The sequence below is a fragment of the Heterocephalus glaber genome, unplaced genomic scaffold (genome assembly GCF_053883595.1).
Source record: "Heterocephalus glaber isolate CG9 unplaced genomic scaffold, H.glaber_assembly_v1.0 deba00001733, whole genome shotgun sequence".
Classification (NCBI taxonomy): Eukaryota; Metazoa; Chordata; class Mammalia; order Rodentia; family Bathyergidae; genus Heterocephalus; species Heterocephalus glaber.
This window is the reverse complement of record NW_028258444.1, coordinates 20666249-20681921: the sequence shown is the minus strand read 5'-3', so window position 1 is coordinate 20681921 and position 15673 is coordinate 20666249. Positions and strand designations below refer to the sequence as shown.

The window sequence follows — 15673 nt, the reverse complement described above, 5'->3', positions numbered from 1 at the left end:
CAGACACATTGTAGGTGTTTATCAGTGAAAAAGGCAGTCCTGGCCTGGGGAGTTTATATTTCAACAGGAAAAACAGACAATAAATATAAAACATAATAAATTATATAAACTGTGATACATAGAAGGTGTATGTGTTAGGGAAAAAGGAAGAAGACGAGAGGAAAAGAACACAGGGGCATGGGATGAATGGAGAGATACACATTTTAAAGGAATGGTCAGGGCAAACTTACTGGGAAGAGAATTGAGCAAGGACTGGAAGGAAGCGAGAACTCTTCATTTAATCAATATTTACCTACCAATCTGCTTGATCTGGCTTTTAAGAGCCTCTAATATCAGCTTTGTCAAAGTCATTAATAATTGTGTTTCCCAGCACACATCTTCCTATCTAGACAACCTAGTCCACGTTCCCAGAACAAGTTACGGTAATGCACAGCTCTGGCCATCCTACCCCAAATACCTTCTTTCATCAATTCGATTTTTTCTGAGTATCTATTCTGTGCCAAGCATTGTGTTACACTCCAGAGACACAAAATTGAATAGAGTTGTACTTCTACAGAAGATATATATGAACTAGTAATTACTATGGAGGATATGTACAAAGTTCAAAACTAAAATATCTATAATATATGAGAAAGGATTGGGTGGAGAATAAAAAGAGTGAATTAGAAAGTACTCAGAGTAAGGTAATTCATAGTTGGAAGAGGATTTAAAGGAAAAAACAAGAATTAAGAGAAATTGGGCAAAGGGGAAGGGATAACTGAAAAAGGGAACAGCACTGCATAAAAGTACAAAAGTGGGTAACTGCAGGTTGTTTTTAGGGAGTTGACAAAGAATTCCATTTTGATGGAAAACAGGTCAGGAGGACCAGTGGCCTGTGATGCTGGAGAAAGATGCAAAGCCTACTAGATTGGGGGTCCTTAACGAGACAAGGCCAGAGGCAAACACACAGAGCAAATATCCAAGTGCAAGTAATTTTAAGTAGTGTTTGTTTTAATTTAGTGATATGTGCTTATAATAAAAAAGAATATAAGACTAAGTTCTATCCCATTACCCCACGATAACCTTTGCTGCCAGTTTTTTTGTATAACCTTCCAGAAATTTTTTTTCAGAAATTTTCTGTATAAGCATACAGATACATCCTTAAAAAGTCTCTCCTCAAATGAGATTTTACTATAAATACTCTTCTGTACCTTGCATTAAAAAAATGAACCCCCACAAGGAAAAGCCCAGGACCAGATGGTTTCACTAACGAATTCTACCAAATGTTTAAAGAATTAACACATACTCTTCCAAAAAATAGAAGGGAACACTTCTCAATTCATTCCATAAGAACTATATTACCTTGATAAAAAAAACAGATAATGATACCACAAAAAAAGAAAACTCTGGACTAATACCCTTTACGAATATGGACACAAAAAGCCTCAACTAAAATGCCACCAAACAAATCCAATAGCATATAAAAGGGATTGTGCACTACAACCAACTGGGATTTACCCCAGAAATGGAAAGGTGGTATATCATGTGAAAATAATCAATGTTAATAGGCTATACTAATAAAGAAGAAAAACCACATGATTATCTTAACAGATACTGAAAAAGTATTTGATAGAATCCAACATCATTTAATAATAAAAACACTCAATGAACTAGACATAAATGAAAGTCTTTTTTTTTTTTTTGTACCAGGGATCGAATTCAGAACATTGCATTTGTGAGACAGGCACGGCACCACTAAGCTAAATCCCTGGCCCAAATGAGTCTTCTTAACCTGATTAAGAGAATCTATGAAAAACCCACAGTTAATACCATACTTCTTTTTTTACCCCCACACCCTAAACCTAGGTTTTAAGCTCTTTGAAGGCAGAAACCAATCTTATATACTTCCCCCCACAGTTCCAATATAATGTTCACTCCATGAGCTCCCAATACACAGTTGTCAGCAGATTTTATTTTTTAAAAAACATTCCTTTCCCCATCTGCTCTTTCCTTTCCTAGTCTGCCAGGGTCACACCAGTCTCTTTCCAATAGAAAAGCACAGCCACAATGGAGCTACATATATTCTGGACATGCCCATTGCACCATCCAGTGTTTATGTTATGTGTGCTAATATTCTCCTAGCACTAAAGTGTCCTGGTTCTGGTGGGGTACACTGTAGAGAAGGCCTAATCTCGATAGCAAGAGGAAGTAGTAGATCTGGAGTTAGCTTGAAACAGGTCAAGGGCAGAGCTACGGTTCTTGTTTCTTGGCTTCTCAAAGAAACAAACAGGCAGGACTTCTCAAATCCCCTCTTTGAAATACTTGTACTCTTCTGTGTTTCTATAACAACTCTCTCTATGAAAATGCCAGGCCTTTGAAATAACCTCATTCAACCTCATAATATTCCTGTGAATTATGCTGAAGGAGGAATTATTAGTCTCTATGCACCTTACAAAAGCTCAGGAGAGGGACACTACCTATAAAGGTCATGCAGCAAAGAGCAGTGTATTATGCTGAGCTCAGAGTCTCTCTACAGCTTCTACTGTGCTAGACTGGGAGGCAATTTCATGGTTATATAGTAGAGAATGCAGCTGGTGTGGGGGATGGATTCTCTGGTGAATGGGAAATTTGAGCCCCTGGGTATACTACACAAAGAAGCTAAGCAACAATGAAAGAACACTGGCCCATGTCCTAGAACCTAAAAACCAGCAGGCCAGGCCTTTATTAAATTGCCTACCTGCCTTAGGAGGCAAACAACAGGATTTTAAAAAGTAACATACTCTGCACCTTCCATTTCTCTTGTCCCTTAGTTTAGCCATGATGGAAATACAGGTCTAGTGGCACCACGGAGAGTATTTCCTATCACAGAATCAGTGACGGCAGGACTTGGCATATAGCATGTGCTCCATAAGTGGCTGCTGATATGTTAATGAACAAATACTTATGTTGTCTGAAAGTGAGTGAAAAGGAGAAAAGAAAAAGAAAGACATCAGGTAATTGGAACTGGTACACCTTGGGTGAAGAAAAACTAGGACATAGCAAGGACTCTGAATCAGTAGTTATGATTGGCAAGTGGAAGACTGATGATCATAAGGAAAACTATATATTTTCAGTGAATTAAACAACTGATTTTGCAAGTAGAAAGGCTTTATTAGGGACATTTTATGGGTGAAACAGAAATTTCATAATTTAGGTACTGAGTAGTTCACATAAAATAATTACCCCTTTCTAAATATTTATATCCTATATCTTCATCATGTACAAAAAGAGATTTTTTTTTGTACTAATGGGGATTGAACCCAGACCCTTTGCACTGAGCTACATCCTCACCCCTTTTTTTTTCATTTTGAGAGAGGGTCTCAGTTGCCAAATTGTCCAGGTTAGGCTTGAACAGATGATGCTTTTGCTTCAGCCTCCCAGAGTTCAATGCAAAACAGATCTTTCCCAATTCAAAGCGAAATAAACATCTGGTCCACACTAAACCTCCTGAAATGAAAGCAAATTCTCCACACTGTAAGTAGCAAGTTGCATTATAACAAAACATACTTTGACATTAAAATAATTAGATTCATGGATAACTTATATGCAGTTTTTTATAAATCCATTTTTTTGCATAAAGCGAGATGGTGTTTCGCTCAACACAAGTACTCAAAGCTCAGGAATTTCCCTGTTAGCACTGGTGCTTGCAGAGCTTAAGTGAGGGAGAGAATACACCCAGCGTTGGCAAGCTTTCTGCAGAAATGCGCAGGTGGTAAGTGCTGTAGGCTTTGTAGGTCACACAGTCTCCATTCCAACAACTCAGCTCTGCCGCTGTGGTGCACAAGTAGTCAAAGACAAGGTGTAAATAGACAAGAATGGCTGTGTTCCAACAGCACTTCATGGACATGGAAATTTCATACAATTTTCACATGCCCAACTGTTCAGGAATGTAAAAGCCACCAACTAGTGGGCCACACAAAAACAGATGACAGGGCTACAGATTTAGTTCAGTGGTACCACGCCTGCCTCACAAGCACAAGGTCCTAAGTTCAATCCCTGGTCCAAAAAAAAAAATCAAACAAACCCCAAAAACAGATGACAGAACTGATAAGATCCATGAGGTGTACTAATATCAGTTTCTGACCAAGGAACTGGTTGCACAGGAATCATCTGAGTAGCTTTTATAAAAATGGAGATTCATAAATCCTAGCTTTAGACATTCTCCTTCAATGAGACTGCAGAGGGATCCAGGAATCTGTGCCTATGAGGTATGGGGAACTGGAAGATCATCCCTCTGCTTATGACCTGAAATGTTTGGGGCATTCATTTCTCACCTATGTCTACCTAGCTGGGTGGCCTGGATGAGCCACTGAATCTCTCTGGATCTCATTTTCCTCATCTGTAAATGAGAGAGGACTACCAGATGGGTCTTTTCCAGCTCAGCTATCTGTGATTCTGTAATTTAGGTATTTTACAGAATAGCTGAGATGAAGTGCAACAAAAATAGCAAACCATATTTTTAAGGAGAAAGCCTATTATTATTTATTCTTTCACATTACATCTTGGTAGAATTCTCCTAAGTCACTTTTTCATCCTCTCAAGTTAGTCTGTCAAGTCCAGGGACAACAATGCTTGACACTCTTCTGATAACTGTACTTAGGTCGGCAGAGGGCAGCAGGAAGCAGTCTCCGGCAGAAACACATCTTAAAATGCTTCTCCCTGCACTGTCTTCCCTACTTCCTCCTCTGATCTCCAGAGAATAGTGAATATGGCAAAATGAATAAGTATGACTGGGGATATACTGACTTTTTAATAAATATGTAACTTAATTTTAAGCTTAATTCACATCTGATTAAACCTCTGCCATCATTGTTAAACTGCTGGCGAGAGCCAGAAAAGATTTATCCCTTGTTGAAGCCTGTGCTCCAACAACAGATCTTTCAATGCCTGCATAAAAGGACAGTGAGCTTTAGACTCTTCCGAGAATACTTTTTAAGCAACAATTACTTGATGCCCATAAAGTCCAACAGTATTTTACTTAATTTGTCTTAATTAGATCTTTATGAAATGAATGAGTTAGAGGGAAATTGAAATTGGACTGTGGTTTACTGCCCAAAGGGAAATATCAGTTTATAACAACACCAGTAAATGCGTTAGAGCATAAGGCCCATTAAGAGCTGTATGGCATGGAGTATTAATAAATGTGTCATGCCGGCATAAAATGAGCCTTCTGAAAAGCACAGGCTTCTCATTTCTAATTAGCAATATGGGGCTTGTAGCACATGATGTAGGAGTATTGCCACTGCTAACTCAGGGTGATGCTTTGTGTGTCTTTGGGGCCCCCAATTAGGGGAAGGGACACTGTGCACAGCCAGGTACAAGCACATTCATATACATACCACACAAATCCCAGCACATGGCAAAAGCATACAATGCACACACACAGTTATCACAATACTACACCAAGGCCCACTTACTAGCATGTCCCAACCCCCAAAGATTATAATAAAATGTTTAGCCATAAAAAGTATAAATTAAAACAACCAAGGGTGCACAAATATAAAGAATGTTATGTAGAAGAATTCTTGATAGAGGCACAGAGTATATTAGAGAACAGCCAGCTTCTTAGAGAATGTTCCTCATCCAGCCCCTGCTTTGCTGTGGAGCACATGCCCAGGAGAGTGGCTCTCTACTCAGCCAAGTTTGCCACCTCCTGAGAGGTCATCATCTCAATTAGGGCAAAGATAATCTGCAGGCATCTGATGACCTTCTGGTTCTAATGTGTACCTCTACAAGGCAGCAGCCAGGAACTAAACCCCTTTGAGTCTATCTGGCTATGTGCTATTGCCACTAACTTATCCTGTCTCCCAGAATCCAGACCCTACATTTTCATTGTTCTGATTTCTAGAACTACCTAACCTTCTCATTCTTTTTTTTTTAGTTTTAAAAATAAATTTTATTTTATCCCATTTCCCCCAACCCTCATTCTTAGATGAATTTTTTGGCCTTAAATTCTCATCTTCATGAGCCTGTTACATATACCTTGTTTCCTCCAACCTCTGCTCTTCTTCTGAAGTAGGCAACTAGCCAGCTGTACACTAGTCAACAGCAACTTGGCACTCCCTTCTGAACAACTATATATACAGCCAATATAACAGGCAACAAATAAATGTCCTTTCAAAATGTCCTCATTTTAACAGAGGAAAATATAAAGAGAATCTAAACGGATTCTGTATCAGGCTATAAAGCTGTTTGGATATAAATGGTCTGTCAAGTCAAAAAGACTAAACCATGTTGAAGAGTCTCAATGTCTTAATGCTAATGCTAATCTACCTAGTGGATCCCTCAAGTAAAATCACAATACAGCTTGCAGTAAGTTCCCAACTTATGAACATTCAAGTTGTGAACTTTCACAGATACGAATGGACCTCAAATTACAAACCTTTGTAGATCTGAACAAATTTCAGAAGCAGCTCATGTGTCTGCTGGACATTGTCACTGTTGTGCTGCTGTGTGCTTATGTATACTGCAACAGTGCACAGTAGTACAGTACTCAATCCGAGCCCAGGATGCCCAGAAACAAGGGGAAAAGTAGTGGTGATATGGAGGGGACTGCTAGGAAGTACAAAGCAATATACATTGTCCATTTGTGTCAAAGGTGTATAAGACTCGTTTGTCAGACTTATGAACAAATCCAACTTATGAACGTTCTCCCAGAACAGAGCTCATTTGTAAGTTGGAGACATAAATTGGGTTCTATTTTTTTTTTTTTTTTTTTTGGTACCGGGGATCAAACTCAGGTCCTTATGCTTGCGAGGCAAGCGGCAGAACCACTGAGCTAAATCCCTGGCCCTAAGTTGGGATCTTATATAGCCCCCAGTATGTCCCGGGAAGGTGCCAGCAAAGGCACAACCAGGCTGTATTTCCAGAGTCCTGTGTCCTGTTACAACCGAGCTGCTCCTGGAAATACTGACTAAAGCAGGACATGTGGACTCAAGCAAAACTTTTTTCTAGGTTTGTGCTACTGTTTGAAGTGTGCTGACTATTTAGAGCTCTTATCTTCCAAGTCTCTGTAATTCTTTTTAGGCACTGATAATTTTATCTATGAGTCTATTTGAAGAAACACAGTGATACCTCAGTTGTTGAACGTCTCCAAGCTCGAACGTTCCATTACTTGAACAGCAAAGTTTGAAAAAAAATCTAGTTGGTATTTGTCACATTGCTTCATAGTCGAACTGAAAATCTGACTTGAAGGGCTTCTGGGCTGCCATACCACTGCTCCCAGAGCAGAGGAAGGGGCTTCCAGGCCACCATACCACCACTCCCAGCACAGAGGAAGGGGCTTCCAGGCCACCTTACCACTGCTCCCAGCACAGAGGAGGTGAGGCGCACAGGCACCAACAGCACCCTCCCCCCAACCCCTGTTGAAATGAGAAGACATATAAACAAGTCCCAAAACCAGACTTCCAGATCACCTACAGCAACCCCAAAGGGAAATGAGATGGAACACTCTGATACTCAACCACCTAGACTCCCTGAACTGGCAACAAAAGAGGATCTGGAAAAAATGAAATCAGAAATAATTTCTCAGAAAACAGCAGGGACTGTACTCATAGTGCAAGACATGATTAATAAATCTAGAGAGCTGAGGAACATGATGGAATCCCAACAGAGGAAACAAATGGAATCCATAAAACAGATGCAAAAAGATCTCCCGGAGATTAAAAACTTCATTGAAAATCTACACACCAGAATGAGCCAATGTGAGGACAAAATTTCAGATATAGAAGATAAGGTTGCAATTAGTGACCAGGAAAAGAAAAACTGCTTCAAAATTGCAAGGGACCATGAGAAATCAATCCAGCAGCTGCTAGACGATGCAAAGAAGAATAACATAAGACTGATTGGAGTCAACGAAGAAACAGGAGAGAGTGCAGATGACATAAAAAAACTGTTCACAGAAGTAATGGCAGAAAACTTCCTAAGCAGGGAAAAAGAACTTGACATACAGATAAGTGAGGCATATAGGACTCCAACTAGCCTTGATCAAAAAAAAATCTACACATAGGGATATAATAGTTAAGATTCCAGAAACCCAACAGAAGAACAAAATTCTACAAGCAGTTAGAGAAAAGAAACAAATCACATACAAAGGAAAGCCCATCAGAATCACAGAAGACTTCTCAATGCAAACCCTCAAGGCAAGAAGACCTTGGAGTGACATATCCCAAGCCCTAAATGAAAACAGCCTCCAACCCAGATTGATGTATCCTGCAAAACTATCTTTCAAAATTGATGGAGAAATCAGATACTTTCATGACAAAGAGCACCTTAGGAACTTCATGAATACCAAACCAGCACTCCAAAACATTTTAGACAATATCCTAGGAAAAGACAATGAGGATCACAACCCCAGGAAGCACAGCAGAATGAATCCATCAGGTGTGACAAGAAACTAAATGTAAAGGGGGAGAATCCAACAAAAATAAAAAGTCATGACAATGATAAGTCAATACATTTCAGTTATAACCATCAATGTTAATGGTCTCAATTCACCAGTCAAAAGAAATAGACTGGCAGAATGGGTCAAGAAGCAAGGTCCAACAATATGCTGCATACAAGAAACACACTTAATTCAAAAAGAAACTCATAGACTGAAAGTTAAAGGGTGGAAAACAACACTTCATGCAACGGGAACCCCCAAAAAAGTAGGAGTAGCTATCCTCTTTGTAGATCAAGTGGATTTCAAACCAACACTGATGAAGAGAGACAAAGAAGGACATTACATCCTTGTAAAGGGAACAATCCCAGAAGGAGAGATGACATCATAAACATATATGCACCAAACACTAGTGCACCCAACTATATAAAACAAATACTAACGGACATGAAAAATCAAATAAGCAATAATATAATAATAGTGTGGGACATCAATACCCCACTGTCACAAATAGATAGATCAACTAGACAAAAAATAAGCAAGGAAATACTAGAACTCAATCAAATTCTTGAACAAATGAACTTAACAGATATTTACAGAGTGTTCCACCCCACAAAATCAGAATAGACATTCTTTTCAGCTGCACACAGGTCGTTCTCCAAAATAGACCACATACTCAATCACAGAACATACTTAGGTAAGTGCAAAGGAATTGAAGTTATGCCCTGTATATTATCAGAACATAGTGTGATGAAATTGGAGATCAACAGCAAAAGAAACTGCAAAAATTTCATAAACACATGGAAATTGAACAACATACTTCTGAATGACCAATGGGTCACAGGGGAAATAAAAGAAAAAATCAGACAGTTCCTTCAATTAAATGACAATGACAATACAACATATCAGAATCTATGGGACACAATGAAAGCTGTCTTACGAGGGAAATTCATAGCAGTGAATACTCATATTAGGAAAACAGAGCGAGCCCAATTAAATAACCTGATGCTGGACCTCAAGCTTCTAGAAAAAGAAGAGCAGGACAACCCCAAAGCTCATTGAAGGGAGGACATTATAATGATCAGAGAAGAAATCTATGCTATGGAGACTAAGAGAATGATACAAAAAAATCAAAGAAGGCAAGAGTTGGTTCTTCCAAAGAATAAACAAAATTGACAAACCCTTAGCCAACCTTATCAGAAAAAGGAAAGAAAAGGCTCAAATCCATGCAATTAGGAATGAAAAGGGTGAAATTAAAACAGACCCAGCAGAAATTCAGAGGATCATCAATACCTACTTCGAGAACCTATATGCCAATAAGATGGAAAACACAGAAGAAATAGACAGATTTCTAGATAGGTATGAATTACCAAAGTTGAACAAAGAAGACCTAAAAATTCTAAACAACCCAATATCAATCAATGAAATTGAAAAGGTAATTAAAAACTTACCAGCTAAGAAAATCCCAGGTCCTGATGGCTGCACTGCTGAATTCTACAAGACATTTAGAGAGGAACTACTGCCACTACTGTTTAAACTCTTCAATGAAATTGAAAGGGAAGCAATACTCCCAAATTCATTCCTGGAAGCAAGCATCACCTTGATTCCCAAAGCAGAGAAAGAACCACCCAAAAAAGAGAACCACAGGCCAATCTCACTAATGAACATAGATGCAAAAATCCTTACTAAGATACTGGCAAATAGAATGCAGAAGATCATCAAGAAGACCATATACCCTGAACAACTGGGATTCATCCCAGGGATGCAGGGATGGTTCAACATATGCAAATCAATCAATGTAATACACTATATCAATAGAGCCAAGGACAAAAACCATATGATCATCTCAATAGATGCAGAAAAAGCATCTGACAAAATCCAACATGCATTTATAATAAAAACCCTACAAAAAATTGGAATAGATGGTCTCTACCTCAATATGATAAAAGCTATTTATGAAAAAGCAACAGCCAATATCACACTAAATGGTCAAAAACTGAAATCCTTCACACTAAAATCAGGAACAAGACAAGCATGTCCATTATCACTACTCCTGTTCAATACAGTTTTGGAAACATTTGCCACAGCAATTAGACAAGAGAAAGAAATAAAAGGAATAAAGATAGGAAATGAAGTCAAATTGTCATTATTTGCAGATGACATGATAATCTATATAGAAGACCCCAAGAATTCCACCAAAATCTTCTAGACTTAATAACCAAACTCAGTAGAGTAGCTGGATACAAGGACAACACACAAAAATCAATAGCTTTCCTGTACACGAACAACAGACTGACTGAGACAGAAATAGGGCAAACAATTCCTTTCACAATTGCATCCAAAAAAAAATGAAATCCCTAGGAATCAACCTAACAAAAATTAAAGACCTCTACTCTGAAAACTATAGCACTCTGAAAAGAGAGATTGAAGATGATATCAGAAAATGGAAAGACATCCCCTCCTCCTGGGTAGGAAGGACCAACATAGTGAAAATGGTCATACTTCCAAAACTGCTACATAATTCAATGCAATCCCAATTGAAATCCCAGCAGGATATTTCACGGACCTTGAGAAAACAATCCAAAAATTCATTTGGAACCAGAAGAGACCCAGAATAGCAAAAGCAATTCTAGGTAACAGAGACATGGCAGGGGGTATCACAATCCCCAACCTGAAACTCTACTACAAAGCTACTGTGATAAAAAACAGCATGGTACTGGCAAAGAAACAGACCTGAGGACGAGTGGAACAGATTAGAAGATGCAAAAACAACTCCAGACACACTCAGCCACCTCATCTTTGCCAAAGAGTAAAACTACACCTATATCTCTCACCATGCACTAAACTAAAATCAAAATGGATTAAAGATCTAAATATTAAAATAGAAACTCTGAACCAGTTGGAACAGAGGTTAGGTAGAACTCTTGAAGACATTGGTGTAGGAAAAGATTTTATGAACAAAACCTCATTGCCTGTGATTTAGCACAATCAACAAGTGGGATCTCTTCTTATTAAAAAGCTTCTGCACAGCAAGAGAAACCACCAGCAGTGTGAAGAGACAACCCACAATGTGGGAAAAAATCTTCACCTGCTCTTCCTCAGACAAAGGTCTACTATCTCGAATGTATGAAGAACTTAAGAAAACTGACTTCCCAAATTGAAAGACCCAATCCAAAAATGGGCATCTGAAATGAACAGACATTTCTCACACAAAGAAGTAGAAATAGCAAATAAACATACGAAAAAACATTCAACATCACTGGTCATTCGAGAGATGCAAATGAAAACGACGCTGAGATTCCCATCTCACCCCAGAAAGAATGGCTGCTATCAGGAAATCAATCAGTAACAAAAGCTGGCGGGGCTGTGGGGAAAGAGGAACCCTGCTCCACTGTTGGTGGGAGTGTAGACTGGTGCAACCACTGTGGAAATCAGTACGGAGATACCTCAAAGAACTAGGACTGCAAGTCCCATTTGCAAGTCCAATCTATTCCCCTGCTGGGGATCTTCCCCAAAGAATTATAAGAATCATACCACAGTGATATATGTGCACCCATGTTCATAGCAGCACAATTTATAACAGCTAAAAGTTTGAATCTGCCCAATTCCCCATCAACTGGAGACTGGATAAAGAAAATGTGGTTTTTTTATAAAATGGAGTACTACTCAGCCATAAAAAATGAGAAATTAGAGACATTTATAGCTAAATGGATGCACACTGAGGCCATACTCTTAAGTGAAATAAATAGGACACACATGTAAATACTGGATAGTTTCTCTAGTGTGAGAAACTGAAAGTGTAAATAAGGACTAAAAGGTATAATAGATAATGTGAAATAGGAAGAAAAGGGGCAAAGGGGAAGGGGAAGTGGGAGAGGTAGGGGAAAGGAAAGAAGGGAATGGAATTAATATGAGAAAATAAAAAATCGAAACAAAGTCTTTGTAAATAGGGAGGGATGGAGGGGTTGGAGGGCAGGGGAAGGGGGGAAAATAAGAACCAAGAGAGATCATGTAAAGGTGCACATTTCCAATGATGAATGTCATTATATTGTATACCTAAAATGTACCAGTAAAATAATATATATTAAAAAAAAAAAAAAGAAAATCTGACTTGAAAAAACCTGTAAAGGCTGAGAGTGAGTCATGGATCACATCTCTCCGTGGACACAAAGGGGTGATGGCTACATCTAAGCGCCTCTCTTGGACAGACAACATATAGTGCTTGTGTCAGTGCCTTAAAACATTCATCATTGTGCTTTATTTGTGTAAAATATCACAACCATGGCTCCAAAGAAAGTTAGTGATACCAGCAGTAAAGCTAGGAGGAAAACTATGAGGAAGCACAATAGAGTTAAAGAGAGAAATCTTTGCAAAATGTGTTAAAATCCTGGAAAAATGAATTTATAAATGTAATTTCTGGGCCTCTGAAGCAATTATTCAGTCTTTCTTTCTTTCTTTCTTTCTTTCCTTCTTTCTTTCTTTCTTTTTTTGGTGCTAGGGATTGAACTTGTGACTTTGTACTTTTGAGGCAGGCACAAGAACCACTGAGCTAAATCCCCAGCCCCTCAAAAAAGTTTTTAAGAAAGGCTTCAAACCCACTAATCAAATCTAGCTCTCCTTCCATACAGACAAGAAAACAAGCACAGCGAGCAGGAGCTGCAAGAGTTACTAAGGGTCAGGTCTTCTGGCTTCCACCCCTGCACTCTTGCTACCACACCAGGTTGAATCCAATCCTCAGATCAATGAAGAAATCTCCTCTTCTTAATCTTTTAATAGTCACAAAAAGAAAAGCCCTTGCCTGTCCCTCAGAGAACACAGCAGTTGTTCATGGTTTTTTCCTCAGGTTAGGCTGGATGAAGACAATGCTAGCACCAAATCTGTGTGAGGTGTGTCCACATACACCTCCTCATGTGGTTTGACTTTGTAACCCCATGCCTTCCAACCCACACTGGCGCAGCTGATGCTCTTCCTGCCTACATCTTGGTCAGAAGAAGCCACACCTGGCACAACAGCAGCATCGTGCACCTGCTTGATCACTGAGCCAGCAGCACGCTGCTTCCCAGAGCAGGGCAGGACTGGACCTCCTCCATAGCCATTCTTCCTTTCTGTCCTTTGGTATGTATTTGCCTTTGCCTTACAGTCCCTTTAGCCTCTTAGGGTGTACACGCTTTAGGGTACAGCAAAATGTAGGCTTATTATGTAGAGAACCCCTCTTAACTCATATTCTAGAATCTGTTCTTACTCTCTTGTCTCTCAGAAAACAAAAGAACAATCTGGGTAAGGTGGTGCATATCTGTAACCCCAGCACTCTGGGAGGCTAAGGTAGAAGGATCATGAGTTCAGGCCCAGGCCGGGCAACTTAGATTAACTCAAAAATTAAAAGAAAGGGTTGGGGACATAGCTCAGTGTGATCAATCCCAGTGCTGGAAAAAAAGAAGAAGCCGAGTGGTTGAAAAGCTTTGAGGCTAAAGAGAACTGGATTCAAGACCTAGCTCTGTTGCCTATTAAGTCTCATGATCTTAGGAAACTTGCTTCAGGTTGCTAAGGCCTAATTTTCTTATTGATAAAATAGTTAGAATGGTTAATAACACCTACTTTACCAGGTTGTTGTGGGAATTAAGTGAAAGATCACAAAAAGTCTGTAACAGTGCCTAGCACCAAATAAACATGCACTAAATGTGTTTGCTGCTATCATACTCAACTGCCACTCCTACTCTTTGCCTCTAGAAGCTTTAAGGGTTAACATTCATTAACTAGTATCCACATACTGCATCCAACCTAGACCAAGAGTGGAGAGGACCCCAGAAGCTCCTGCAAAATTGCATTGGCTCAAAAGGAGTCCCAGAGTTCCAGATGTGGGAATGCTAACTGGGAGAACACAGTCACTGCTCAACATTGCACGCCTCTCATACTTTACTCTTAGCAAACCACTCCCTGTATCCCATCGCAACTAAACTCACTATTTTAAACAATTTAGCTTTTTCAGGTCTCCTCTCCTCCAACAGGTGATTTTTTTTTAACCATACTTTAAGGTTCAGCTCAAATACCACTTCCTCTCTGAAGACAGCCCCATTCAACTCCCTTAAACAGAATCACCCTTCCTCCTTTGTATCCCCACCACACTTGTGCATTACTTCCTTTAGCACGCTGTTCTATCACAGTATACTGTCACAGTCATTTACATATCAGTATCTCTCGTGAGCCCTGAGCTCTATGAAGGCAGGGCCTATCTTCTCTCTACTGTAACTTTCTCAGCTTAGCAAGCAGAGTGGATAACAAGAGGCCCGTCTAGCACAAGGCAAACAGTTCATCCATGCTTGTTAAAGGTATGAATGAATCTCTTAGACATGAAGATAAGATATAGCTAAAATCAACTAACCTATAACCATCTCCAGTCTTTTGCTAGATATCCAACTGAAACTATATGGTCACCTTTTCTATCCTTAGCTCATCTACCCATAAAAAATTCACTAATTTTAGCTTGAAAAATCTTTTTACCTTTTCTATCCCTTATATACTATACTGAAGATATGGTATGAAACAAACTTTAAAAAGTCAATATACTAATTTCTGAATGAGACAATGCAAAATGACAGAAAATGCTCTAAAAATGATAGTGGAAACCCAAAACAAAATATTTGTCTACAATATACTCCACAGCATGGTCGAAAGACTGAATATTAAATTCACAGATCCTTGGAAGTGAAACTTAACTATACCACATACTAGTTGAGAGAATTTAAATAAGTTAATGTTTCTGAGTGGTAATTTTTTTCCTACTTTAAAAAATGTGCATCAGTATACTGAGATCTCCCAATTATCAGATATTCTTAGGGATTATAGAAATCTAGAATTTCAGTGGTGTCATCAGCAAGGACAACAGATGATAAAAGAGATTTGAAGGTGAAAATGAGTTCCATTTTGGACATGTTAGGTCACCTGTAGGAAATCCAGACAGAGGTGACAGGGAGGAAGCCAGAGGCCTACCCAGATACCATTGATAAGTGTGTGCAGACCCAATCCAGAATCCCACATGGAAAACACTGGCGTGGGTGCCCAGGTCCCAACCAGGGCCCTGCCCAGACACCAGTGACTTGGGTGCACAGCCCCCAGCCAAAGGCTCTCCCAGACAACAGCTACGCAGATGGGAAGGCCCCAGCCAGAACCCTGGCTGGACAACAGTGCAATGCAGGGATTCAGAAGGCCACCATTCTGAACCCAGGAATTGGCACAATGGTGAGAACAGAGAGAAGGCCTCTCTGAGGCTTGCTGAGA

At 39.4% G+C, this 15673-nt stretch overlaps 1 protein-coding gene across 8 annotated transcripts in view; it reads right to left on the bottom strand.

Annotated features, from left to right (window-relative positions):
* Positions 1–15673, bottom strand: part of Scn8a (sodium voltage-gated channel alpha subunit 8) — a 171261-nt gene that overhangs the window by 97681 nt on the left and 57907 nt on the right. The gene's annotated exons all lie outside the window — the stretch shown is intronic.